Here is an 11,342-nt window from a genome sequence, read left to right as displayed (position 1 = left end):
CCCATTGTATTGCGTGGAGATTGCACTCCACAGGAACCTGCCTCATCCAGGGAGGGTTCAGGTCATTCACAGCGGAAAGGCTCGATTTTAAAAAAGCCACTGCTTAGATAGGCGCCGGCTGAGCCTTTTACGGAGGGTTTATCATCCCTTCTGGCTGTTTCCTTGGAAACCACAAACTCAAGATAGCAGAGCCGGGGCCACCCCCAGGCTGGACGGCCTCCGGGCCGGGCAGTGCGGCGGGCCTGCGTGCGCCTCTGCTGGTGGCCGCCACCGCCAGCTGCCCTCCCCTGCAGGCCTGGTTCCCCCCAACTGGGCCACGCAGAGGCCGCCTCCAATGCGGGCCACACAGAGGTCCTCCTGGTGATGGCAGTCCCTGCCCACCCACTCCTGCTGTGCATGCCTCCTGCTGAGCGGTCATGACGTTACGGCATCCCGGCTAGTTTGCATATTCCTCTATTATTATATAGGATTCCTTGCTTTTTCAAAATATAGTTTTATCATTCAAATGTGCATCCCTAGTCACTATAGCTTAGTTTTGTTGATTTAAAAAATATTTTCTGTGTTTTAAGTCACTTTCAATATATGGAGTTGTCTTTCATATTTTTCTTTTCTTTATAATATATATATGCTGAGAACCCAGGCCCATTTGTCCTGTAATTTTTCACAATCTAGATTTTGCTGCTTGCATACTCATGTCTAATTCAATATGTTCCTTTATCTTATGTATTCTCTGTAAATTAGCATCTGGGCCACTTCATCTGTATATGTAAAGATATATGTGGTGTTTGGCAAGACTAGGAGGCAAATAATATCTAGTTGTCTCTTTGTGATGTTAGCAGCCGTTGATGCTTGATGCATTTATCTCTTAATTCATTGGGAGTTGCAAAATGGTGATATCCTTTCCATTTTTTAATGTATTAAAAAGAGACACTTCATATATTTCATCCACTACTTGGTTATGTAGTGGTACACTTCATATGGGAAAAGATGAATAAATGCTTGATCCTTTCCTTTTATTATCAGTGTTAAAAATAATGAATTGGTTTCCTATTATTTTCCATGAGTGAATAATTACTTTCTTTTTAAAATGCCATTATGAACTCCAGGATTTAAACATATTTGATGAGATTCAATCTATGATATTTCTTATCCTTACTGATGCTCAAATTATCCCTTCTTTAGCCAGTTTCTTCAACTCGGTTTCTGAGGCAGTCTTTGAGAGCTTTCAAACTATCTGGTGTGTTAAGAAATTTTTAGCTTATTTTGTACATTTCCTGCCCCTGACCTGGAATTGGCTACTTCTGTAAGAAGCCCTGGTTTCTTCAAATGTAAAATGCTATTTGAAGACCATCCTTGTTGTTGTTTTTTAACCCTTTTGCTCATTGTTTTTTAGGCATTTGGGGTGACATAGCAATATATATATCAATATATCTATATCTATATCTATATCTATATAAATATATGTATACTAGAGGCCTGGTGCACAAAATTCGTACACGGGGGGGGGGGGTCCTAAGCCCAGCCTGCACCCTCTCCAATCGGGCCTAAACAGGCATCAGACATCCCTCTCACAATCCAGGACTGCTGGCTCCCAACCGCTCACCTGCCTGCCAGCCTGATCACCCCCTAACCACTCCCCTGCCAGCCTGATTGATGTTTAACTGCTCCCCTGCCAGCCTGTTTGCCCCCAACTTCCCTCCTCTGCCAGCCTGGTCACCCCTAACTGCCCTCCCTTGCAGGCCTGGTCCCTCCCAACTGCCCTCCCCTACTGGCCTGATCGCCCACACCTGCCCTCTCTTGCAGGCCTGGTCCCTCCCAACTGCCCTCCCCTGCTGGCCATCTTGTGGTGGCCATCTTGTGTCCACATGGGGGCAGCCATCTTGTGTGTTGGAGTGACGGTCAATCTGTATATTACTCTTTTATTAGATAGGATAGAGGCCTGGTGCATGGGTGGGGGCCAGCTGGTTTGCCCTGAAGGGTGTCCTGGATCAGGGTGGGGGTTCCCTTGGGCCATGGGGCGGCCTGGGCGAGGGCCCTGTGGTGATTTGCAGGCCAGCCATGCCCCCCGGCGACCCAAGCAGAGGCCCTGGTATCTGGGATTTATTTATCTTCTACAATTGAAACTTTCTAGCCTGGAGCGGAGCCAAGCCTTCTGCTCACTATGTGGTGGCAGCCATTTCTGTTGGGATTTATTTATCTTCTATAATTGAAACTTTGTAGCCTTAAGCGGAGGCCTGGGCCAGCCAGGGTGTGCGGAAAGCTTGGCTTCCTCCATCGCCAGGGAAACCCAAGCCTCCCTCCTGCTCTCTCCGTGGCTGCAGCCATCTTGGTTGGGTTAATTTGCATACTCACTCCTGATTGGCTGGTGGGCTTGGCTTGTGGGTGTGGCAGAGTGATGGTTAATTTGCATATTACTCTTTTATTAGATAGGATATATATAATATTGATATTTCCAATTCAATACTACAGAGTTTTTAACTTAACTTTTTTGTATTACATCTGAATCTCCTTTCTTATACTGTAGTAATCCTGATTCTTGAGAGATGACAAAATTTAAAAATCCCATAATTACTGTTGTTCTGAGACTGTATGAGATATGTAATCCCATATCACATACAGTCTCAGAATAACAATACTAAGATTACCACCATAATTATTATTGAAAACACTAAACATTTTGAGCATAAACTGTTAGCTTAGTTTTGCCTGTTTTGAACTTTATGTATATTGAATCATATAGTATGTTCTCATGTCTGACTCTTTTCAGTTTACTGAGATTCACACTTAATAGAGGTTTTTTCCCCATCCTATATAATAAAAGTGTAGTATGCAAATTGTCCCCTCGACTGCAGTTCTTCTGGGAGTTTGACCAGAGGGCGGGCCCACTGGGGGTTGGGAAGGAGTACCCGGCTGGCAGCTGACAGCTCGCAGCCGCTAGGCACCCTACCAGTGCACGAATTTCGTGCACTGGGCCTCTAGTTGCCATTATATAACTTATTAAAAATGAATAATTCTTTAGAAAAATCTATCTGGTTCAAGTGTAGTGATCATTTATCATTCATGATAGGTCCAAGAATCTGGCCTCAGAGACTGCCTAATTTGTGCTCCGACTCTTTGAACTAGGCTCTAGATCTCAAGCAGTGTGATGACATAAACTTTGTGTTCATGAACTCTATTTCCACTTCTCATTCCTACTTCATCTCTAGGCTAAAATAAAGAAACAGAGATATTGTTGATATTATCCCACAGACTCAAGTCTAAGTCAAACCCTTTATGATTGCTGTAGTACAAGTTTCTATAATCTATGTCAGCACTGCACCTAGAGGAAGCCTTATCTTCAGAGAATTATATAGTGTTAGAAGGAAGAACCTTGAAAATCAGCCATTTCTGTGGTGTCAAGCCTGTGTTCTCCAAACCTCTAGGAGTTCATAAACAATTTTCAATATTTCAAATGTTTTAACAGAAATCACATAGCTACTTAAGTCTGTGCATGCTAAATAAAATATTGGTGGTTTTCTTTTTCTTTTGGCTTAGATATCAACTCAGGGTGGCAACCATGGTTATCTTATGCTAATCAGAAACAAAAATGTATTTAATTAATAAAAAATATAAAAAATAGTTTCTTAACACAGGCAAAGTCTTTCAAAACTAAGGACCATGGAGGAAAAATTGTTAACAAGTTAGGGCTCTTGATTGTCTAACAGCTGTGGTTGAACCTGCCTATTTTGAGGATACCTTGGCTCAGTGAGGTGAAATTATTTGCCCCCAGCCATCTCCTAAGGCTGGGAACCCAGTTTGACAAAGGTATTTTTAACCACAGCATAATTCTGTTCTATGCCTGATTATTCTTTAGAACAAAGAACAATGTGCAGCTAGTGGCTAGCCTGATGGTAAAGAGGTGCGTTTTTGTAAAGTTAGCAGCTTTCTCTGAGAATGAATACTCTCAGTCATTATCCTCAGCTAGGTGTCCTCCCCTATAAGATAGAACACCTGTTATCTATCTGTTATCATTTTGATAAGAATCTCATGTAAAATAAATCACTTGTTTAGCACAATGCCTGAACTTCTATAATTTCTATTATTATTACACTAGAGACCTGGTGCTTGAAATTCATGCATGGGTAGGGTCCCTAGGCCTGGCCTGGCGATCAGGGCCAATCAGGGCCTTCCAACTGCTGGCCAGGGCTTTCCTTTATTCCATGGCACCCCCTGGTGGTCAGCGCACATCATAGTGAGCAATCAAACTCCTGGTCTCTTGGCTGAACTCCCGAGGGGAGGCTTTCCTTATTAGCCTTTTATATATATAGATTATATATATAGATAGGCTAGACCCGTAATTTTCAAAATGTAGTCCCCAGAACAGCAATAATACCACCAGCTGGGAATTCATTAAAAAGGCAAATTCTTGCCTTGGCTGGGTAGCTCAGTTGGCTAGAGCTCATTCCCATGCAGCAAGGTTTCGGGTTTGATCTTCAGCATGCATACAAGAAGCAACCAATGAGTGCATAAATAAGTGGAACAACAAATCAATGTTCCTCTTCTCTCTCTCTCTCTCTCTCTCTCTCTCTCTCTCTCTCTCTCTCTCTCTCTCCGCCCCTCTCTCTCGAGTCAATAAACAAAAAAAATTAAATTTAAAAAAAGGCAAATTATTGGGCCTCACCCTAAACCTACTAAACCAGAAATATTTGGAGTAGGATCCAGCTTTTGTTTAACAAGCTCTTCGGTGATTTTGATATTCTCAAAGTTTGAGAATTAGGTCCCACCATGACAAAAACAAAAACTTAATTCTCCTGGATATTTATATTTACACATATCTTATTATGTTTATCACATACACATTTTTTAATAAATCTTTATTGTTCAGATTATTGCAGATGTTCCTCTTTTTCCCCCCCATAGCTCCTCTCCACCTGATTCCCGCCCCCCTGCCCTTACCCCTGCCACTGTCTTCATCCACAGATGTAAGATTTTTGTCCAATCTCTTCCCACACCCCATCACACCCCCTTCCCCCGAGAATTGTCAGTCCACTCCCTTTCTATGCCCCTGATTCTATTATATTCACCAGTTTATTCTGTTCATCAGATTTTTTTATTCACTTGATTTTTAGATTCACTTGTTGATAGGTATGTATTTGTTGTTACTTTGTTGTTCATAATTTTTATCTTTACCTTTTTCTTCTTCTTCCTCTTCTTAAAGAATACCCTTCAGCATTTAATATAATCCTGGTTTGGTGGTGATGAATTCCTTTAGCTTTTTCTTGTCTGTGAAGCTCTTTATCTGACCTTCAATTCTAAATGAGAGCTTTGCTGGGTAGAGTAATCTTGGTTGTAGGTTCTTGCTGTTCATCACTTTGAATATTTCTTGCCATTCCCTTCTGGCTTGCATAGTTTCTGTTGAGAAATCAGCTGACAGTCGTATGGGTACTCCCTTGTAGGTAACTAACCGTTTTTCTCTTGCTGCTTTCAAGATTCTCTCTTTGTCTTTTGCCCTTGGCATTTTAATTATGATGTGTCTTGGTGTGGTCCTCTTTGGATTCCTCTTGTTTGGGGTTCTCTGCGCTTTCTGGACTTGTAAGTCTATTTTTTTCACCAGGTAGAGAAAGTTTTCTGTCATTATTTCTTCAAATAGGTTTTCAATATCTTGCTCTCTCTCTTCTTCTGGCACCCCCATAATTCGGATGTTGGTACGCTTAAAGTTGTCCCAGAGGCTTCTTACACTATCTTCATATTTTTGGATTCTTTTTTTCTTTTTGTTTTTCTGGTTGGGTGTTTTTTGTTTCCTCATATTTCAAATCTTTGGTTTGATTCTTGGGGTCCTTTGGTCTACTGTTGAATTTCTGTATATTCTTTATTTCAGACAGTGTATGCTTAATTTCTGACTGGTCCTTTTCATTTTTTTGGCATTCTCATTAAGATCCTTAAAGGTCTCACTAAGTTCTTTGGAGGTTTCTAGAAAATTCTTGAGTAACCTTATAACTGGTTTTGAACTCTATGTCCAGTAGTTTGCTTTCCTCCATTTCTTTCATTCGTGACATGTTTCTTTGTCTCCGCATTTTGGCTGCTTCCCTGTGTTGATGGAGTGGCTTTGTGTGGTAGGTGACCTATAGGGCCCAGTGGTTCAGCCTCCCCTATTACCTGAGATGGACACTCTTAGTGCACCCCTTTGTGGGCTGAGTGCACAGCCTTGTTGTAGTTAAGCCTTGATTGCTGTTGGTACACTGGGAGGAATTGACCTCCAGGCCAATTGGCTGTGAGGACCCACTGTGTCTATAATGGAGGAACTGCTGTGCTGGAGACACCCTTATGGGGCAGGACTTGCTTCAGTGGGGCTTTGGTGCTCACTGAGTCTGCCTATTGAGTGTGTCACTTATGGATGTGAGGAGTTGAAATCTGGTGTTGTCTCACACTGACCACTAGGTACACTGGCTCCTGGATCTCCAAGGAGGTGCAGGTCAGCAACTGTCTGAGGCCACCCAGCAGGAGCTACAGCAAGATCTGCAGATTTCTTCTCTTTGCTTGGGGTTTGGAAGTTTTGGAGCTGTCTGACCGGAGCTGCAGTTTGTTAGGTTAAGCTGCAATGGGGCAGGCCATTCATATGCAAAAGCTGCTGTGCACAGTTTGGGTGGGTTTGTAAATTGGGTGGGGCAGGGTCTCAGGGAATCACTAGGGTGTGACAAACAGCGATGGCTGCCAGTCAGCCATCTCTGCATCTCACGTCCCACGTCCCAGCGCAGTAAACAATGATTCCTGTGGGCACCTCTGCAAGAAAGCCACCCGCACTTTCTGACCAGGTGGCAGATAGTCCAGCTTCTCCCAGTAGGAGTCTCGGTCCCCAGAGTCTCGCCAGAAACTGGACTTCAGAGCAGTCGGGAGCTTGTGTCTCCCTTCGGACTGAAGAAAAACAGTGCACCCAGTCTCTAGCCACCAGCCCGTGTGCCTCCGTACCTCTGCTTTTCCGTGCTTGTGCACATCCTACCTGGTCTCAATGCTCTTTTCTCTTTCCTTCTAGTTGTAGAATTTCTACTCAGCCAGCTTTCCCATGGTTCTGGGTGATAGACTTTTTGTCTTTTAGTTGTAGTTTTGGTGTGGTTGTGAGAGGCAGCACATACAGGTGTATACCTTATGCTGCCATCTTGGTTTCTCCTCCACATACACATTTTAAAAGGCATAAATTAGCAGTAATACTGCGAGTTAATTTTAATTATATGGCTGGTCAAAAACTTGCTGATGGGCAGGAGAATGGGGTAAAGAGAAAGGGGAAGTGCTCAGGGTCACCACATGAGTGCCAGACAGACAGCCCGTAGTGAAAAGATCATCAGAAAATGGACAAACACTTGCAGGTGGACAATGGGAGGGAAAGGGAAACTTCCTTATCCACAAAGCTCTGCTCTCTGCACTGGGGAAAGGCTCTCTCGTGGCTCTGCCCACGTCATTCTTTTGGATTAAATGTCTTGTTCCCTGTTCTCTGCCCAGCCTGGTCCTTTGATCAGAAACTCCTCCACACCTCAAAAGTCTCCTCAGAGGTCCACTTGGCCTGTCTATGTCTCTCCACAACCTCACAGAAGTAATCTATCTCTGTATTCCTTTTGTTTCCTAGTTTTACTCTAAAGTACATACCTTGCCCCTTGATTTTTACGTCCTTTTTCGCCCTGCTTCTTCCTTGGTGTGGGTGCTCTTTGTGAGCAGTTACCAATCTTCCTTCCAAACTCCCTTGCTAGGCTCTGAGGAGCCGCCTCACGATAAAAAGCGGGAAAGTGGCAGGGGCAGGGCCGGGGAACAGCTGCTCTCATTGGCTAATGTCTGCTTTTGCCCCACCCTGCAAGGGCTTCTGGGAGGTGGCTTTTATTTTTTGCGAGGGGCGGGGAGAGAGGTAACCTCTTGGAGGGAAGCACCGCCCTAATTGGGCTTCGCTGCTATTGGACCCATGATTTCCCGTGTCAAGGTCCATCAATTACAGCCTCTGTGGGAGGGGCAGCTCTAGGAGGCTCTGTCCTCCCTCTAAAGGAGATCCCCTTCCCCACCCTGTGAACCATCATTTTAATTTGGACTCCCCTGCCCTCCTGAGGGACATTCCACCTTCCTGCCAGGCCTTCTGTCTATAGGTCTTCCTGTTGAGAACCCTCACTTCTGGAGGTGGGCAAAACTAAGAATTTTTTAAAATGGTTTATAGAAAACACGGAAATGGAGGTTTTCTGAAGATAAATGTTCCCCTGGGATGGAAGAGGCAGAGAGACCCATTATGTGATCATCACAGGGAAAGTGAACAGGAGGAAGGTAGAATAAGCAAGGAAAGTGTTGCCCACTCCATTTTCTTTGGGAAAATTTCCCTTTCTTTTATAGATTGAAAAGCCCCTACTTTTTTGTGACTACTAGATGCGCAATCTTCCTTGGAAGTTTTATTTGGGGATTCTAGATTGACTCTCAATTTTCTCTTTCTAAAAAAGGCCTGCCTTAATTTCTTCAGAGTAGACACTCAGTTTTAAGGCCTTTGCTCTTTTAGGAATACTCACTCACACTTTTTTTTTTTTTTTTTGTAGCACTTTTTGTATGTTCCACATTCCTTACAAGGCACCTATAAATGAGTTGAAAAAATAGGATATAAATTTATCTGAAAAGAAAAATAACTTCAAATTCAGAAACTGCAGACAGAGCAGAAGTAGTTTAACATATTGTTTCCATTTTTTTACAACTCAGTTGCCTTCTTCAACTTTATTTAACTACAGGCATTGCTTTTATTGGCACATCATAAGGAGACTTGGTGCCTGTATCTTAAGGATCTTAAGGTGACTGGATCATGAACAAGGACCCATTGAATGGGGAGCATATGAAGAATGGCTAGATAAAAGCAGTTAGTGGATTAGGGAAGAGGAACAGGTATATCTGAAAATTTGCTAAGTGCCAAAATAATAATTCTCAACAAAGTCAGCATTTTACCTTTTCTACTGGAAAGTCACATTTTAGGATTCTGAAATGTGAGATGAAGGAGGTTTTTTACCCTCTTCTGGATAATTAAAGTCTTTGGATACTAATCTTGAAATCTAACATTTTTTGCTAATATTTAAAATACTTTCTTCCATCCTAAAACTTGATCGAGGCCCTAGAGAATTTTTTCCCCCATTGTCTTTTTTCCCCCCGATCAAAATATCCCATGAGAATTTATTACAAAACATGCCAGGTGAGGCAGGTTTCCTTCAAAGCAACCATGGGAGAAATTTAAAAAGAAACATTTAGCACACTGAACTTGCTGCTAACCACACCCAAGTGGGAACAGAATCTGAAGGCCAGGGGTGAGTTCTGTATCTGCAGCCGGTACCCAGGCCCAGGCACGCTGAGGAGTGTCTCTTTGCAGAAAGACTCACTTCATGTACTTATCCTGCCGGTCAGTCAGGATCTTGGCTGATGAGTTGGTATTGTAGAAGAGCTCACTGATCTCCTCGACATGCTCTTTATTTGTTTTAAAATCTTTATTGTTGAGCCCTCAGTGGATGGAGTGTCAGCCTGTGGACTGAAGGGTCCCGAGTTCGATTCCAATCAAGGGCATGTACTTTGATTGCGGGCACATCCCCAGTAGGAGGTGTGCAGGAGGCAGCTGATCAATGTTTCTAACTCTATCCCTCTCCTTTCCTCTCTGTAAAAAAATCAATAAAATATATTTTTTAAAGTTAAAAAAAATCTTTATTGTTGAAAGTATTACATATGTCACCTTTTTTCTCCCATTGACCCTTTATTGCCCGCTCCCACCCCTCACCCCAGGCCTCCACCACCCTATTGTCTGTGTCCATGTTATATATGCATACAAGTTCTTTGGTTGATCTCTTCCCACCCATCCCCACCTTCCCTCTGAGATTCAACAGTCTGTTCCATGCTTCTTTGTCTCTGGATCTATTTTGTACAACAGTTGACGTGCTTTTTCTTGATGCTATCATTCCCATTGATCTTAGCAAGCAAGTTGGCCGGTGTTAGTAGGAAAACGTGGTCTTGGTACAGATCTCCCCCAGGGGGTTCAGTGTCTCCTCACTGATGTTGATTTCCTATGTCTGGGCATGGATTTTAATGATCTGTTTCATTTCCTGCGGAGTGTACAGCATGGTCCACGTGATCATTACTCAGTCCAGAAGGTCCAGAGGGATGCTATGAGGAGAGGTGATATCCTCAGCCCCCCTGATGACACAGTTGCCTCAGTTAGATGCAAAGATGACAATAGAGGCAATTCCTGGGCCCAGTGCAGGTAGGTAAAGCACTCACTGTCCAGCATATGGACCTCATTAACAAAAAGCACACCTGGAACCAGCACAGCAATGTCCTGATCATTGTCCTTGTTCACCACCTTGTTAACCTCCCCTTGAAGTTTGCCCATGATTTCTGAATTCTTTTTCTTGTCCCCCCTGGGGCCGGTGTTGGCCACATCCAAGTCATGCAAGGTAACATCCTGGATGGTCTCTTTCTTCCTTGTACACATCCCCCTTTGGCAAGAGGACATACTCTTCAGCTTCAAGGTTGAATTCTGTATCATAGGTATCACATCTGCCCTGCCTCTTTATGCCCTGCCTCTATTGGCTTCAATGTAAATCACATCTCCAGCCTCCACTCGCTCTTTCTGCAAACTTTCAAAAATGCTGGGGTCCAGTTTCAATTGTCTGGCTCCATTGGCTGTTTTGAGTTCTATGATTACATGGTGAATGTTTTTACCATATCTCCCCTCCCCCACCATGGAGTTCTCTGTCTCACATGGAGTTAGCTCTATGACTTCGTCTTCATAAACCTCCTGGTTTCCTATATCCTCAGCTCAGTGGCCCTGCAGAAGTTCTCCATCAGCACTTCTCTGTCTTCTTGATCTCCATAAGCTTCACTCCCCACCATGGGGCAGAAAGGCACCTTACTACCCAACTCCTGAGCAATAGCCAGAGCTAGAGCTGTCTTGCCAGTTCCAGGAGGCCCTGCCAACAAGACAGCTCTTCTAGCCATTTTCTTGCTTTTGATTAATTCTACTATCACACCACATGCCTTTCACAGTTTCTACTGGCCCATGAGCCGCAAGGCACCTGCTTGGTCAAGCTGATGTCATCCAGCCCCAGCCCCTTCAAGTGGCTGTGGGAGGCAATGTGCTACATCTTCATAGTGCTCTTCACCTCCTCAGTCTTTAAAAAAACAAAACTTTATTGTTGAGAGTGTTACAAATGTCCCCCATCCCCCCCACATTGTTCCCTCCACCCAGTTCCTGCCACACCCCAGGCCTTCACCACACTATTGTCTGTGTCCCTGGATTATGCATATGCATATATAAGATTTTTGGTTATTCTCTTCCATTCCCTCTCCCTCTTCCCTCTGAGATCTGTCATTCT

At 43.7% G+C, this 11,342-nt stretch overlaps 1 pseudogene across 1 annotated transcript; it reads right to left on the bottom strand.

The window, feature by feature from the left end:
- Positions 1-9,355: 9,355 nt before the first annotated feature.
- Positions 9,356-11,129, bottom strand: LOC308245497 (ruvB-like 1; annotated as a pseudogene). The gene is made up of 2 exons: positions 9,894-11,129; positions 9,356-9,444 (listed from the first exon to the last, which is right to left on the bottom strand). The product of its transcript is annotated as a ruvB-like 1 (transcript).
- Positions 11,130-11,342: the final 213 nt, after the last annotated feature.

The sequence above is a fragment of the Plecotus auritus genome (genome assembly GCF_963455305.1).
Source record: "Plecotus auritus genome assembly, chromosome: 3".
NCBI classification, from domain to species: Eukaryota; Metazoa; Chordata; class Mammalia; order Chiroptera; family Vespertilionidae; genus Plecotus; species Plecotus auritus.
The sequence above is the reverse complement of the archived record's forward strand: the minus strand, read 5'-3'. Positions and strand labels throughout refer to the sequence as shown.